The sequence below is a fragment of the Podarcis gaigeae genome (genome assembly GCF_964106915.1).
Source record: "Podarcis gaigeae genome assembly, chromosome: 6".
In the NCBI taxonomy this organism is placed as follows: domain Eukaryota; kingdom Metazoa; phylum Chordata; class Lepidosauria; order Squamata; family Lacertidae; genus Podarcis; species Podarcis gaigeae.
In genome coordinates, this window is record NC_139682.1 from 83,460,124 (window position 1) to 83,478,116 (window position 17,993).

The 17,993-nt window shown below is 44.1% G+C and overlaps 1 pseudogene across 1 annotated transcript; it reads left to right on the forward strand.

Annotated features, from left to right (window-relative positions):
• The first annotated feature begins 4,528 nt into the window (after positions 1–4,528).
• On the forward strand, positions 4,529–5,373 carry LOC310847784 (large ribosomal subunit protein mL66 pseudogene; annotated as a pseudogene). Its single transcript has one exon. The product of its transcript is annotated as a large ribosomal subunit protein mL66 pseudogene (transcript).
• Positions 5,374–17,993: the final 12,620 nt, after the last annotated feature.

Genomic DNA, 17,993 nt, shown 5'->3' on the forward strand with positions numbered 1-17,993 from the left:
TGATTTCTTTAAAAGCAGCAGGGGCAAACGGCCCTGGTAGAAGGAGTAATCCTTTCCCTCCACACTGTTTTCCCACACTGATTTGCCTCACTAGGTTTGTGTGTGTACTACATATGCTTCAAAAAATGGGTTGCCTCTGGGATCACTGACTCCACTAATTATCTGCAGTGTGTGTGTGTGTGTGTGTGTGTGTGTGTGTGAAACCTACTTTTCTTTTGAAAACAACAGTTGGAGCTTCTTAGCCATTTTGAACTGTTCTTGCCCATGGTTGTTTACTTCCTTAAAATGAATATTTACACAGAATAGCTCTTTGCTTACACAGAATATTCCTTGTTTAGTCAAACAGTACCAAAAATAGCTCAGTGACATCACAAATCATAAGGCTGAAGAGATTCTGTCAATGTTTCAATAATAGCCTGGAAGTGTTTGCTGCCATCTTGGGGGCGGGGGGCAGAGGCAGAAAAGGTTTACAAACTTTTCTCTTAATATTTAGTTTGTGCAGGGTTTATTAAAGTGGAAACAGTGGTCAGAAGACTGCTGAATTATTATTATTTTTTAATCTACCTACCCCCTTTTCACAGAAATCTGGGGATTTCTTCAATTGCTTTCAAGTGTCGGCTAAAAGAATCATTCATTGTTAAGTTGACAGATACCAAAAATAGCTATGTGACATCACAAGCCATGAGCCTGAAGGACTTCTGTAAGTGCTTTGATAGTATTAAGAAGTTGGCCACCTCGGCGGAAAACAGCTTGTGTTTCCTAATATTTAGCTTGTACATAATGTACTTAATGTGGGAGCAGTTGGAATGGAACCCAATTTGATTTCCCCTAATGTAAAAGATAGATAGACGTATTCCAAATAAATAGATATTGGCATTACTTCAGTTGTTTTCAAAAGTGACTGCTAAACTAACCATTTGTGCATCAGATGGCTTTTCCATGCTTCCTCTTGTCCCCGCTGCCCCTCCGCCACTGGGAAAATTGCTCTTTAGCGCTCAGTTGGAGCAAACAGAAATTCAGGATTCCACTGGATTGACTTTTGGTCCAATTTAGCACTAAAGAGCAGGTTTTCCATGGGAAAGGATTGGAACAAAGGGAAAACCACTCAGACCTGTGCTTTATAAGTACGGGACAAGTGGTCGAGCCCAGAGTCATGCTGGGTACATGGGCAACCTCGGCTGACTCTGGTAGCAGCCACATCGTATGTTTAAAGCACATTTATAACACTTTAACAGTCACGGCTTCCCCCCAGAACGTCAGTTTGTATTTCTTGGTACAGAAAGTATTGATGTGATGTGTAGAGATCTTTCCTATTTTACTTAATTCAAGAGGGTTCTGGAAACTTCTCTATGTGAAACAAGCAGAAGGTTCATGATATTTGGGTTATTCCTTCAGAGAAGCTGACTTAAACTGGTTCTCTTATCTCTTTCTGTCAAGGTCAGGCTGACTATGAAAGTAGGGCCAGAAGGAGCCTGGGTTTCAGTTTCTCTTTCGATCTCTCTTCCTTCTGGTGTTCTGTTCTGTACATAGTATGCTTAGTGTTAAGGTTTAGCCTTATAAGTAATTGTAAGTTTAAGTTAAAGTCTGCTGCAACTGGATTTCTTATGGACAGTGCCAGTCCTGAATGTATTGGATTTGTGACCATTATGCTCATTTGCCTTCAGTAGCAGTAAAGCTCTGCTGGATGAAATACAATTCTCTCTGGTCTGTTTTTTGGGAATCCTGCAATGTGTTTAAGTTTTTACTCTGCTAACTATACGCTGGAATCTACTCTGGATCAATATTGAGTAGAATTTCATGACACAGAGAGTTGTGGGAACTGTGGTTTTCCTCTCACAGAGTTCCAGTTCCCACCAACCTTAACAAATTACCTTTCCTAGGTTTGTTTGGGGCAAAGCCTCACACTTTAAATATTTGGTGCGGATGTGACCTATGAAACTTGCACCTCAGGATCCCCCAAGGCTTAGGTGGACAAAAGCTGGGGTGCAGGATGCAGAGGGTCCTGGTCTGCTGATCGCTTAAAAGCAAAATGCCAGTTTCTAAGAATTTATATGAGGCCAAATGGAGGTGCAATGCCACCTGCCAACTGCAGGGAAAGATTTGTACATCCCTGCTCCTTTGCCTGTGTCTGAAGAAGTCTCTGAGGACCAAGAAGGTTGCTGTCTATATGAGGCGTTTGATCCCTGATGTTCCTAATTCAAGACCCAGACTGACTGTCTGATGCATCTACAAGGGTTCAACTGCATCTTTTGCTGGTACCAACGATGTAATAACTGCTGATGGGTGTAACACAGGCTTTCAGCCAGAAGGCCTGCAATTTGAAGACCCCAACACTTGGCTGGAAAAACTAGAAGCCATTTTCTGATTCCTTCCTGCTTCAAACACCCAAACCTCTTCTAAACCCACACTTACATTTGGCAGGAAAAAAGACCCCATCTGTGCTGCTTCTCACCTTTTAAATAACTCTTCCTTTGTATATGTTTTTTCTTTGGGTGGCGCTGTGGGTTAAACCACAGAGCCTAGGACTTGCCAATCGGAAGGTCGGAGGTTCGAATCCCCATGACGGGATGAGCTCCCGTTGCTCGGTCCCAACTCCTGCCAACCTAGCAGTTCGAAAGCATGTCAAAGTGCAAGTAGATAAATAGGTACCGCTCCAGTGGGAAGGTAAACAGCATTTCCGTGCGCTGCTCTGGTTCGCCAGAAGTGGCTTAGTCATGCTGGCCACATGACCCGGAAGCTGTACGCTGGCTCCCTTGGCCAATAAAGCGAGATGAGTGCCGCAACCCCAGAGTCAGTCATGACTGGACCTAATGGTCAGGGGTCCCTTTACCTTTAGCAGTCAGTCCCTCGGCTGTCACTCATGACCCTCCTCATTAGACAGCAGAAAACATAAGACATCCCCACCTACTTTTTCCCCAGGTGCTCATAAAAGTGTCTCTGACATCTAATAACGTATTATAGGAGGAGAAATTGCTTGCAAAAAAAAAAAAAAAAAGGTGTGGGGAGAGATTATTAAGCAAAAAGATTATGTGTAAAAGTGTTAGGAGACTAGTTTCCATAAGCAGTACAAGTGTTCATGCAGGATTTTAAAAATAAATCATTGTCATCAGCACAAGCTGAAGCTGAAACGGGCTGGATAGGATTTAAGATTAGAAAACCGGAATGGATTGGAATGGATTGATTTGTCTGTCGCTAGCCACAAGTCATGTGCAGTCAGGTTTTCAGCTCATGTCTGTGCTACAAATCTAAATGCATTTTGCCCTTGGGCATGAATTCAGTGTCCCAAACAAGTCATTCTCAGCATCCTTTTCAATTAAAGCACACTGGTTTCCTTGAGGGAAGCCACGCTAGTTAAACCAGTTCGCAACTGGTTTGTGTTTGTAGTTTAGATGCAGCCTTAGGAGACCCAGCAAAAGGTCACCGAAGAGTACAAAATGTGAGGCTAATCTTAATGCCTTTGTTTTTCCTGTTGTTTCAACATCACTTTACTCGCACAGCTAGTTCAAACAGGTGATAAGTGAAGAAAGCTGTTGATGTTTTGTTTCCCCTTTCCCTTCCCTCCCTCCTGGACCTGTTGTGCTCTAAAATATTCTCAGCTCTGCAGCTAAGAGCACCAGATACCGCCGGTGAAAAAATACTATTCTTTGCAGATGGGCAAAACAATATAATATGTGAACTGTGGAATGGGCTTTCCTGGTGAAGAGCAGACACTCTGATAGATGAGAACACCATCCTATTTCCTGAAGTTTGCTGTTATTACCACCGCAGATGGCACAGCTCCGGACTGAGACAGGGGGTGGGGAGCACAGACTTCCAATGTGGAAGAAGAGAACTAGGTGGGTTGAGTGACCCCAAACCCTCCAACGTTTCTCCAATGAAAACAGGGATGTCCTATTCCACACTGATAATTTATACCCCAGCCATTTGACTGGGTTGCCCCAGCCACTCTGGGCAGCTTCAAACATATATAAAAACATAGTAAAACAGTAAACGGTTAAAACAAAACAAAACATTTCCGTATACAGGGCTGCCTTCAGATGTCTTCTAAAGGTTGTATAGTTATCTTCTTGGGTCGGGGGTTGCATGATTCTATACCCTCCAACATTTATCTGATGAAAATAGGGATGTCCTAAGGAAAAGCGAGATGGACGAGATGGTTAGACAGTGTTCTCGAAGCTACAAAGATGAGCCTGACCAAACTGCGGGAGGCAGTGGAAGAAAGAAGTGCCCAGCGTGCTCTGGTCCGTGGGGTCACGAAGAGTCGAACACGACTAAACGACTAAACAACAACAACAAGGAAAAGTGGGACATTCCGGAATCAAAACAGAAACCAGAAGGGCTTTTTGTAAATCTGGGACAGTCCCTGGAAAATAGGAGCACTTGGAGAGTCTGCGGCCTGTGACAAAGAAAGGATTCTCAGGGTATCACAATAGCTGTGTGGAAGTGATTTCCATCCCAGTGCTGCCCGATCACGCAGCAAGGCTTAAACTTCTGAGTACAACTGCTTAGAATAGTGTTACATGAAGCGGAAGCCGTCGGAGGGCTGCCAAGATGGCTGAGTCCATGTTGCTGCTCTCTGGCTGCAGGTGTCTGGTGTCTGGGTTCTTGTGGGGAGGCTGGGCTCGTGCCCCATCTCGCGGATTGAGACAGGTTGTAGAAACTACTGAAGGAAACACCACTATTATTGAAGGTAAAGTGCTGGAAGTTGAGGAAGCCCCGACTCCTCCAAATCCTTCTGGCCAATGTCCTATCTGTTGCTGGAACCTAAAGCACAAGTATTCTTACGAGGATGTTTTATTGCTCAGTCAATTCATAACCTCTGAGGGAAGGATGTTGCCCAGGAGAGTTACAGGCCTCTGTACAGAAGAGCACAGAAAGGTTGAAGTGTGTGTGAAAATGGCGCATCAAGCAGGTTTGCTGCCAAATCATAAACCTAAACTTCCCAAAGGTTTTGTTCCAAAAAACAAGAGACCAAAGCTCAACAGGTATCTTACCCGATACTCTATCAAATCTGTGCGGCCCATTTAGAACAAGGGACACAAGTGGTGCAAGGTTCCCATGCCTATATCTTACCCTATACTCCATGATAATGTTAATTATGCGCCAAAGCCTCTTCGTTTTAACCACTAGGATGGTGTAGAGCTAGTGTTAACAGTAAATTACAGTAGTTGTGGCTCAATATTTGTCAATCCATTACAGGTATTTTTATGTCTGGTACTCTGGAAAGAGCCAATTGAACATTTTTCCTCTGGAAGCATACAGGAATTTTCAGAAAACAGGCGACTTAATAGCTAAGTAGAACTGTCATTTAACTGAAAGATAATGCAATAGATGTTGCTTCAGGGTAACAAAACTTTATCTTCCTTTATTTAAATCCCAAATACACTCCAAATTAAAAAAAAAGAATAGTGTTACATTTCCATTTGAAGACAAAGGAACTAAGCTGTGACTTGTTGTTGTTTAGTCGTTTAGTCATGTCCGACTCTTCGTGACTCCATGGACCAGAGCACGCCATGCACTCCTGTCTTCCATGGCTTCCCGCAGTTTGGTTAAACTCATGCTGGTAGCTTCGAGAACACCGTCCAACCATCTCGTCCTGTGTCGTCCCCTTCTCCTTGTGTCCTCCATCTTTCCCAACATCAGGGTCTTTTCCAGGGAGTCTTCTCTTCTCATGAGGTGGCCAAAGTATTTGAGCACTGGAGTCCTTCCAGTGAGCACTCAGGGCTGATTTCCTTTAGAATGGAGAGGTTTGATCTTCTTGAAGTCCATGGGACTCTCAAGAGTCTCCTCCAGCACCATAATTCTAAAGCATCAATTCTTCGGCGATCAGCCTTCTTGATGGTCCAGCTCTCACTTCCATACATCACTACTGGGAAACCATAGCTTTAACTATACAGACCTTTGTTGGCAAGGTGATGTCTCTGCTTTTTAAGATGCTGTCTAAGTTTGTCATTGCTTTTCTCCCAAGAAGCAGGCGTCTTTTAATTTCGTGGCTGCTGTCACCATCTGCAGTGATCATGGAGCCCAAGAAAGTAAAATCTCTCACTGCCTCCATTTCTTCCCCTTCTATTTGCCAGGAGGTAATGGGCCCAGTGACCATGATCTTTGTTTTTTTGATGTTGCGCTTCAGACCATATTTGGCATGGGCTAAAAATGCTGATACTGCAACCTCTTTAACTTCCTGCACAAATCTCACTGGATGCATCTCATGAAGCAGGGCCTAGCTCAAAGATGCTTTAGCCATAAGAAATGTTCTTGTCTTTAAGGCGCCATACAAGAAGTCTCTGTTGTTTATGGTGCTCTTTGAAGCTGCTAGCAGTGAATGTGATTTGGCTTGGGGAAAGAGGGAAAGATCCATCTCCCTGTACACTGTCGTCCTAATTCGAATTGTCCGTCCCCGAGGTGATTTTTAAGAATGAAAGATATATCAGGGTGCTAAAAACTGAGCTCCACATCACATCTAGCTTGACATATATTCCAGAAGGGTAGCCACATTAATTCATCATAGCAAATGCATCAAAGGTTCTCACAGCCCCTTAAAAGGCATCACAAATTGATTTTGGCCCAAGCTGGAATGCGGCAGACTTAAGGCTGGCGACGGAAAACAGGAGCAAAAGTATCCCTCTTTCAAAACGCCTCAGACTCTCTAAACAAACTAGAGCCTGCCGAGCTGATTTCAGTGGGACTAAATGCTTAACCTCTGCTGGTTTCTGCTTCTTGTGCTTCAGACATCCTCGCCAGGACACGACAATGCTTTGACTTCCTCATTTGCAGCAGAAGCAGAACATTGCCTTCACCTCGGAGCATTTTGTGCGTGACTGACCTGTACCGAGTCTGAGAACAAATGTGCCCCTGTTATTTCGTCATTTTCAACTTGGATAAGTGTTGGATGCCAATCAGAGGAAGGAAATGTGCTGCATCGGCAATGGTTTTCTTAGCGGCAAATAATTAACGCCGCGTCGGCATTCTTGCCTGTGCCTTCATCATTGTTTCCTTCCCCGTTACAAGAGAGGGAGGCAAAGGACTGCGAGGTTCCCTTTATCCCTACCCCTGCTTTCCTGTGGCAAATAAGTCGCCAGAACTGGTTTGTCATGACCACTGAAGGATTATTTATGTGCTGTTGCCATTCAAGTCCAGGCTAGGAGACTCTTAGATCAGGGGCAGGCAATCTAAGGCCCATGGGCCAGATGCGGTCCAATCGCCTTCTAAATCTGGCTTGCGAACGGTCTGGGAGTCAGCGTGTTTTTACATAAGTAGAATGTGTCCTTTTATTTAAAATGCATCTCTGGGTTATTTGTGGGGCCTGCCTGGTGTTTTTACATGAGTAGAATGTGTGTTTTTATTTAAAATGCATTTTTGGGTTATTTGTGGGGCATAGGAATTCATTCATTATTCTTTTTTCAAAATATAGTCCGGCCCACCACATGGTCTGAGGGATGGTGGACCGGCCCATGGCTGAAAAAGGTTGCTGACCTCTGCTCTTAGATGATGGAAATAAAGTTGGAACTCTCTCAAATTAGGGATGATATGAGGCCACCACTGTCAATATATCATGATAGAGACCTGTCAATATATCATGATAGAGACTACCGCAAATGTTGTGCCACAAGCACAAAAATAAGAACTGTGCAGAGCCAATAACACAAATATGTGATCTTGGGACATTTTTGGGGGGATTATAAATGCTGTAAATAAAGAACCATCCAAATACTACACATATAACTATATAGATATTATCAAGGACTTAAACATTTGCAAAACATTTTCCTAGCCTGATTTATTGATTCATTCATTACTTTTATATACCATGTCCTCACCTCAAGGAGCTCACAGTGGTTTGCATGGTTCCTCCCTCCTTATTTAATCCCCACAACAACCCTGTGAGATGGGTAAAGCTGAGAAGCAGTGACTGGCCCAAGGTGTCCCAGTGAGCTTCATGACTGAGTGAGGATTCGACCCCTGGTCTCTGTGGTTATAGTTCAGCACTCTACCCATTACACCACACTTAGTTGGAAGTCATTGAGCTTTTATTAGACAAACTCCAAAGCTGCTAAGCTTTTTATTTTATCTTTATTTATTTTTTACAAAAAACGCCAAAACCCCCCCTCAGTTTCTCAATTGACTTGCCTAAGATGCAGGATAGGGACGTTAAACCACAGAGCCTAGGACTTGCCAATCAGAAGGTTGGTGGTTCGAATCCCCGTGACGGGGTGAGCTCCCGTTGCTCGTTCCCTGCTCCTGCCAACCTAGCAGTTCAAAAGCACGTCAAAGTGCAAGTAGATAAATAGGTACCGGCGGGAAGGTAAACGGCATTTCCATGTGCTGCTCTGGTTTGCCAGAAGCGGCTTAGTCATGCTCAAGCTAGCCACATGACCTGGAAGCTGCCGCAACCCCAGAGTCGGTCATGACTGGACCTAGTGGTCAGGGGTCCTTTAAGATGCAGGACGCCTTTTGGAAATTCTCCCCAGATGTAAATTCTGCTTTTGAAGTCCTGGTAATGTCTGGGAAAATCCGGAGGTACGGCAGCCCTAATTTCAGATGAACCTGGTTCCAAGTCATTTAGGGATGGAAGGAGATGCCTCAAATTATTCAGAATGCTGCCTCTGCCTTCTTCGGATTCCCCCCCCCTTCACTTCTTTTGTGTAGCAATTGAAATGAGTTGCTCACACAGCATGAGTTGTCAAACTGCACAAGCTGCCAAGGGACTGCAGAGGTTCCTCAATCTTGTATCCATGCCATGTCCCACCTAGGCTAATCCTTTCTTTTAAAAATAATTATATATTTCAGTTTTAAGGTTAAATCACCGCTTTGAAGAACAAATTAAGTTCATAAAATTTGGAGGGTGGTGATGATGGGGCATATAACATCCCTGCTTTTGCCCTTCTTTAATTCAAGAAAATGGTTTTGTGTGATCCAGCCTCTTTTAGAGCAAAGCAGCAAATTGATACTTGGGAAGAACAATTTGATGTGCTTTGCCACGCTGCAATATATACACATGTCTCTTTGTGCCTATTCTTGCATCAGGAAGCTACTGATCTAATTTTAGAACCAATCTTTGTTTTTGTTTTTTTTAAAAAAATGAAAACGATGAAGGGGACCATCAACCGATTGTATCCACCATGGCGTCTGTTTTTGCAATCTGATTAACGGGGGGGAAGCTGTAAATTGGTGGAATGTTTCTTTACCCACAGAGAAAGCTGGAAAGGACACCTCATTCTCCAGAAACTCTTGAACGATCGAACATTTTCTCAGTGGAAACAGAACTGTTGTTGCTTTTGTAGCTTTAACTTTGCATAACCATGTGTGGGATGCAGAAGAGAGAGGCCTGCTTAAAATGTGGTTTTTCAAAATTGCAAAACATCTCATAAAACTTGTAGATCTTGCTGGAATTTTCTTGGCATGCATAGGAAGGATTACGAATGGAAAAGAAATGTAGGCGTCACCTGTGCTCCTGGAGTTATAATCCACTCATAATACAGCTGGGAAGCAAAACCCCGATGCTTTCTTTAGGGCAAGCATCTGAGAAGAATGCAGGCACAGCTGTTGGAACTAGGGCAGGGGGCATTTAAAAATGCATATGCCCCTTTAGGGCACAGTTCATTCAACTGAGGGCCAAACTACACATTACACTTAGGCCACATGTAACGTTAAGCCAACAGATTTCTACTCAGTCGCCAAACGCCCTCTGGAGAAAGTGTTGAGAAGAGCTGGGAGGAAAGGGGTGCTGAAGTCTTTCTCAGTCACACAGGATTTAAAATTATATGGAAACACTTTGTACGCAGAACAAGCTGCCAGTTTAAAGTGCTCACAAGTCCTACATTGCAGACGGCAGCTCAGTGTTTCAGGAATGGGGAACCTGTGACCTCCCCCAGATATTGTTGGACTATGGCTACATCCACACTAGACATTAAAAGTGCATGGCTTGCCCCAAAGAATTCTGGGAGCTGTTGCTTGCTATGGGTGCTGGAAGCTGTAAGAGCTGTGAGAGGAAAAATACAGTTCCCAAATCTAGATTTGCAATTTCAGGGAGAACCTGGTCCTAATTTGCAGGGTGATTTAAGAGAAAGTATGCGGTTTGGTTTTTCGCTTTAATTTTGAAGTATCAAATTAAAATGGTTGCTTCTAACATGCAGGAAGGAAACAACCTTTTCCATTGGTAGCTACTCTGACAAATCAACAATGTAGGGTAATGAGCTAATTTTAGATTTGCTCCTGTTAGATTAACACCTGTTCCTGTCGAAAGCAGTCTTGAGTCTGAAATAGCTGAGAGAGATACAAAGCTCTGAACAGAGATGAATGAGTACATAGAGAAATGGCAAGAACTCCACGTGATAACAGTTTCCTCAGAGCCTCCCAGACCACGGCTTCAATAGCCCATTCATAAATGTGACTAAACTGGAACTGTGAATTAAAGAACAAGTTCTGTTACATTTCCAAACTTGAAGAAGAAATGCCTAAGTATATTTCCTTTTGATGCTTGCTAAAAGGGGCCAGAAAGATCCAGGAATAAAATAACATCTGCTTTCAGTGTCATAGGAAGAAGCGCCATGGGGCATCTGCAGCAGTACAACTGGACGCCTTCATCTTCCCCAGCTGCAACAAAACATGTCTCTCCCCTATTGGTTTCTACAGCCACAGCAGGTGCTGCAACCGTCCATCAGTTTGACTTCACTCCCAAAGGTGCATTCCTCCATTGTCTCCAGAGACAGATGGATGCCAACTTTAGGTTTCAGTCTCAGTAGTTGGTGGCAAAGAGGAGATGGGATTTTGTGTATCTTGGTTTTATCTCTTCTGGGTGTATACGTGTTGTGTTGCCATGCAAACTACACCCTGAAATCATCTCTTCTGTGCAGTTATTAAAGTGGGTGGGAACCCTTTCCCCTTCTTCACTTGGTCTCCCTAATGTTCAGAAAATCAAACTAGACTTATCGATTGTGCAAGGAGTTCATGTTCCTGCAAATGCGAATCAAGGCTTCCTGTAAAGCAGACCTTCTCTGGTCAACAGAGTGAAGATCAGGGACTGTGCTTGTTGGGTAACATGCTTGTGAACATTGTGGGGCCTCTGCGCAGACTCCTGACTCCCATCCACAGAGAACAATATTCAGTGCCTGACCACACCTATTACCGTTTTGATTATTTAGAGGTGCCATTTTTCTGTTTCTGTTTTCTCTTGTTGGGAGATAGTAGCTGGGTTGGGGGAAGAATTTAAATTGAAAAAACAACACGCAGGAAAGAGTTAATCCCCTTCTTCCTGTGCTGCAGCCCCAAACCAAACCATGCCCCCTTGACTGTTCGTTTTTTGTTTCTTTAAAAAAAAAATTAAACGATGGGACGTGATGTTCACAGTTCTCCTGTTTTTAGTTAGGTTTTGCCCCTGGGCTAACTCATACGCCTTGAGTTCATAGTTCTGAAGATTATCTGTTTGGTGAAGACAAGTGGGATTTTCCATGCACAGCAGACAGTTGTATATTCTGGGACATAAAGTATGCTGCAGACTGCACCTTGATTCCATTACATCTTTCACTCTATTTATGGTAAGTGGCACCATGCATTCCTTACATTTTGCGGCATAAATATTTCTTGGATATTAATTGTGGCTTTCTGCATTCAACCAGCTAAAAATAACATTTTGAAGCAGGTGAGACCCCCTCTCATATTCTCTGCATGGACCTCTCTGTTCCTCTTCTTATGAAGAAAAGCATTTTTGAAAGCATTTTTTTTAAACAACAACATTGCAATAAAATATATATCATGCAGATAAACGTCCCATTTTAATTTAACTGTTAAGGAGGGAATGAGAAGGGTTAAATCTGAAGAGAATTTGCTATTCTCTTGTTCTCCAGCTTCAGCTGCAACTACATAGTTCACCAGTCAAGCTTACATTGGAATTAGGTCACTTTTTGTAGCAGTTATAAGTGTGTAGCCAAATTTCCAGCTGGCTAGTCCAAATCAATATGTGAAATTCAGATTCCTCACACTCTGAATTTTGGCCCTCATCACCCACTTGATCCATGCTGTGAGGTGGCTATGAAGGGACACCCTGCAGGCACCCGGAATGCATTGCACCAAAATATTGTGGAATTTTAATGGCAAATCGTGTCCTCCCTTAAAGAGTATTGTGGTGAGACCTGGAAAACCGACACCCTGTGTTGTGGGTGGATACAATTGGTCAGCCACAACACCCAATTGGTAGGTCCCTGAAAGCTGGGTGCAATCTGGCCAATGGGACACAGTCAAAATGGTTTGAGGGACCTATATATACCTATGCACGTGACCCAGAGCTTCCTCTTTCGTTTCGTGCATCGGAACACCCACCCACCTCTTCCTCCTTTTAGGGCTTTGCGCTTGACCTTGCTATGCTGCCATGTGTCATCTGTCATTGGGACAGGGGCACGGCAGGAATTTTCCCCACTTGGCTGATTGGCTGTTGCCATTTGGGTTTTGCCTGCCGCGTAGCAAATCATCACAACTTGTAAGGTTGCGGATAGGCTCTGGTTCAGGTGATAGGGATGGGAGAACGCTCTCGCCATCCCTATGTGAAGGGTATTCCATTAAAGGAATCCAGGGACTCGATAGTTTGGTCAACCCCTGAGAGGGGGTTGTGCCCATGCCTGAGTCCAGGGGGACATTTGGGTGGCAGAGATAGCCTGTTCCTGACTTTCCACTTATCCAGGTGTTCACCCTTGGCTGACCTAAGCTGGAACCCTGGGTCAGCGCTACCTGCATGGCAGGGAGCTAGTCAAACCAGAGTGCAACCATTCACTTTCTGTAATCAATAAAGTTGTGGCCTAAATTCTACCAAAAACAAACCAAAATTTGAGTCAAGTGTGAATTTATTTAGGGGGGAGGTTTCAGGGTCTGAACACGCAAACAAAGTGCAGCCTTCTAGTTCCACAATGATGTGGATTACTGCTACTCCAAATAGACCAGGAAACTCCAGGAAAGTTGCTTAGGAGCCGGTGCTACCGAAACAGCGAAATAGTAAGAATTCCCTGTATTAGGTGGTATCTTTTCTTCAATGGACTTCCCCCCACACTTCCACTGTAATTCTAGTGTCACTGGAGGAAGCAGCTATTGGAAGATTTCTAGGTCATATGCCCCTGCAGCCTTTGCCAACCTGCTGCCCTCGAGGTGTGGTGCATTTGGAACCCCTATTTGGGGACTTCCCTGGCTTTTTTTCTGGCCCATGTAGGACCAGTCTGGATAGTTGGCCTTGGTGAAGATTTGACAGCCCTATTTCAAGTAGTCTAGCAGTGAACACGTAGAATATGGCAGATGTCTTGTGTGCTTCCAGCATTTCTCCAGGGTTGTGTTGTGGAGGTCCATTCCCATCACTTTGGGGGTGCCACATTGCCAGATATTGTCTAAAAGCTGACAACTGCTTTTTGTTGCTCTCTGCCAATTCTATACTTAGCAGTTCTGTTGCATTGTTTCTATGATTTCCTCTCTCAGCTTGATACTTTTAGATTTTTGTTTTGTTTCCTGAGACCATTTTACAAATTGCAGTTTTTAGCCTTGTATTGTTAAGATTTTTATTTTTAACTGGTAAAGAGGTGCCAGAATTACCAGGTGGATTTTCATTCTTGTGGGAAAATGAAAAGAGAAATGTATTTAATGTCATGTCTGTTTGGCCTTGTACACAGTACATTCAATCTCTGCTCCACATTTTTGAGGAGTTTCGTCCACATGTTAACCATAGTCTTACTTGGTGTAGACCAGCTGAAGTCAATGGACTTCAGTCTATTGATTTCAGTGGGTCTACTCTAACTGTTACTCACACTATGTACTCAGCACTAGCTTAAAACTCAGTAAGGTACAAAAGGACTTGTGAGCAACACTGATTTTAAAAATGGGAGAAATGTCCATATGGGATCCTCCTTGATCCCTTACGTGGAAATCCCTTGTTAACTTGAGACTGGATCCATTTCCTTCCGATTGGGATTTCATCTCTATGGCAGTGCAGCAGCAGTCAACAGTGGAAACATGAGACATGGAAAATTAATATTGTAAATTAACATTGTAAATGTGCCTGGTTGTGTTAGAGACTCAAATCAATGAATCAATCAATCAATCAATCAATCAATCAATCAATCAATCAGTGTTTATTACGGCAAAACAGCTAGCATACTAAAACCAGAATTTCTGCATAGTTCTTTACACAGATAATAAAAACAATCAGTATGGGATATTGATTGTTAAAGATTTCTGCTTCTTGGAATCTGTGAAAAAATTTTCATTACCTAAAGTTAAATGAAATGGCAGCTTTGAAACTTGAGAAAGGCATCTACTTTAATAGATTGTCCTTTGCTTCCACTCACACCTGCTCTTTCCACAGTCACTAGGAGGCAAGGCTGCTAAATAATGCCATAGGTTAAGTGAGCTGGTAATCCCAGAGATCAGGTGCAAATTGTGATTGTCAGTATGTGACATGTCTATTCAGGGATTATAACATCTGTCAAAGCATCCAGAAAAAACTAAGTAATCACAGGCTCCCTCTAAGGGAGTGGGTGGAAGTTAAATTAGTCTTCAAATTTTAACTTGCGTGATTGTTTTAAACATACCAGTTTAGGTGCTGTGTGGGACATGTGTAATCAGATAAGATGAGCAAAGAGCTTCATTCCAGGCTGTGGCTGCCATTTATCTTTGGAAATAGCCAGTGTGGCCCTGTGGCCCCTAAAACATGCTGCTTGAGGGCACAAAGAAGGACTGTGCTCCATCACCAGGGCTGAAGTAACGTTCAGCTACCACCGACCTCAGACTTTATGCACGGAATCTTGGTCATTCGCCTCAGGCAGCAAAATGGCTTGGGCCTGCTCCTGCCAAGGAAGACATGTGCCTTAAATATATGATGTGGTTGTGACCTCAAAGTAGAAAGTGGTGAGGAAGAAGAAGAAGAAGAAGAAGAAGAAGAAGAAGAAGAAGAAGAAGAAGAAGAAACCAACATCTGGGGTCCAGCTCCGAGGGCCTTCTGGCGGCTCCCTCGCTGCGAGAAGCCAAGTTACAGGGAACCAGGCAGAGGGCCTTCTCAGTAGTGGCACCCGCCCTGTGGAACGCCCTCCCACCAGATGTCAAAGAGAAAAACAACTACCAGACTTTTAGAAGACATCCGAAGGCAGCCCTGTTTGTTGTTGTTGTTTAGTCGTTTAGTTGTGTCCGACTCTTCGTGACCCCATGGACCAGAGCACGCTAGGCACTTCTGTCTTCCACTGCCTCCCGCAGTTTGGTCAGACTCATGTTTGTAGCTTCGAGAACACCGTCCAACCATCTCGTCCTGTGTCGTCCTCTGTCGTCCCCTTCTCCTTGTGCCCTCCATCTTTCCCAACATCAGGGTCTTTTCCAGGGAGTCTTCTCTTCTCATGAGGTGGCCAAAGTATTGGAGCCTCAGCTTCAGGATCTGCCCTTCCAGTGAGCACTCAGGGCTGATTTCCTTCAGAATGGAGAGGTTTGATCTTCTTGCAGTCCATGGGACTCTCAAGAGTCTCCTCCAGCACCATAATTCTAAAGCATAAATTCTTTGACGATCAGCCTTCTTGATGGTCCAGCTCTCACTTCCATACATCACTACTGGGAAAACCATGGCTTTAACTATATGGATCTTTGTTGGCAAGGTGATGTCTCTGCTTTTTAAGATGCTGTCTAGGTTTGCCACTGCCTTTCTCCCAAGAAGCAGGCGTCTTTTAATTTGGTGACTGCTGTCACCATCTGCAGTGATCATGGAGCCCAAGAAAGTAAAATCTCTCAGTGCCTCCATTTCTTCCGCTTCTATTTGCAAGGTGGTGATGGGACCAGTGGCCATGATCATCTTCTTCTTCTTCTTCTTCTTCTTCTTCTTCTTCTTCTTCTTCTTCTTCTTCTTCTTCTTTTGATGTTGAGCTTCAGACCATAAGTTGAGCTTCAGACCATAAGCCCTGTTTAGGGAAGCTTTTAAAGTTTAATAGGTTATTGTATTTTAATATTCTGTTGGAAGCCACCCAGAGTGGCTGGGGAAACTCAGCCAGATGGGCAGGGTATAAATAATAAATTATTATTATTAGTCTCTTGGCCGAGTGAATAGGTTGAGAGTACCCCGTGTTATAGCATTGTTGAAGGAAAGCAGGTGGGCATCTGAACCAGCAGGTTTGCCAAATATCTGCACCAAATGCAGCCAAGTGGTCAATATGCATATGCTTTACTGAAATTGACCAACAGCCTGTAGGATACATGAGAGCATCATTAGCTCTGTTGTTAGGGTGCAACTGGGAGGAGGAATTTCCTCTTTCAATATTAGGTGGTTCATAACTGAATATATTTCCTTAATGGGCCCTGGTGGCTAGAAAACGGGAGTGTGAAATGTACACTAATGGTTTCTGATGTATGGAGGTAACAAGCTATACAGCACTCCATCTGCTCAGGTAGAGGCTGGAGACAGAAACAATTTGGCAGGCGGACTGAAGCCAGCATAGGAGGAATACTTGTCTGAATTTTTGTAGTTAGTGGGCAAGAGGGAATTTTGGAGGCCTCCAATAGAATCCTGTTTGCTTTTGAGGGAGTTAAGACTATCACTGCTTGGCTGGGTTCCTGGGTATTCCCTCACGCTCCATATTGTATGGTTGTAAATAAAGAGATATTCAAGAAATGCCACATCTCTTTTTACTCTCTCTTCATAAGGGGAATAGCAACATCTTATTGCTAGGGAAAGAGGGGACCCAAAACAAATACAATACAGACAGATGGGAGTTGTGTTGGTTTTTAATTTGTTTGAAGTACGCTTGTTTAGCTTGAGTTTGCCCTAGTGTGTGCTCATACCCATGAATCAATATCATACGTCGGTAGCAAATCAAGGAAGATAAGGAGCAGATAAGTAAATAGAACTAATCTTGTAATTCAGGATGCCAATTCATGTTCAAATGTCAGGGGTTATTTTTCCATTGTGTGTTCTGATGGAAAGATAGCACAGTCCAGATCTTGGTTATTTAAGTTTATGCTTGCGGATCCGCCCTTTTTGTAATTAATTATGCCAAGTGTTAACGAGATGAGATGAATAGCTGGAGCCACATGCCACTGTTCTAACTAAAATTGAGAAAGGGAGAAAGTGAACTTTGCATATGTGCAGTTTGTTAAACCATCTCACAGGAGCTGCCATGCACTTTACCATGGCTGGAGAGAGTAAGGACTTTAAAGCCTTGTGTGCCTCCCAGAAGCATATTTCACTGGGGAGGTGCAAGGAAGAGATGGCACGCCCCCCCCCAAACGATGGTTTCCACATGGCGCACCTACCGTTCCCAAGGTTTGATCATCTCAACTTCAATTACCCCCTTCCCATTTTTGTTGTTGTTTAGTCGTGTCTGACTCTTCGTGACCCCGTGGACCAGAGCACGCCAGGAACTCCTGTCTTCTACTGCCTCTCACAGAAATGCAGAACCTGTGGCTCAGCAGATGAGCTCCAGTCTGTGATCAGGAATTATGGGAGTCTGGAGTGGTGCAGGTTCCCCATCCTTCTCATAAAGCAGACCCTCCAAGTGTCCCTATTTTCCAGGGACACTCGTGGATTTACAGAAGCGTCCTGGTTTTTGATTTGATCCCAGAATGTCCTGCTTCTCCTTGTAAGGTAAAGGTAAAGGTAAAGGTACCCCTGCCCGTACGGGCCAGTCTTGCCAGACTCTGGGGTTGTGCGCCCATCTCACTCAAGAGGCCAGGGGCCAGCGCTGTCCGGAGACACTTCCGGGTCACGTGGCCAGCGTGACATCGCTGCTCTGGCGAGCCAGAGCCGCACACGGAAACGCCGTTTACCTTCCTGCCAGTAAGCGGTCCCTATTTATCTACTTGCACCCGGAGGTGCTTTCGAACTGCTAGGTTGGCAGGCGCTGGGACCGAACGACGGGAGCGCACCCCGCCGCAGGGATTCGAACCGCCGACCTTTCGATCGGCAAGCCCTAGGCGCTGAGGCTTTTACCCACAGCGCCACCTGCGTCCCTCCTGCTTCTCCTTAGGATGTCCCTATTTTCATCAGAGAA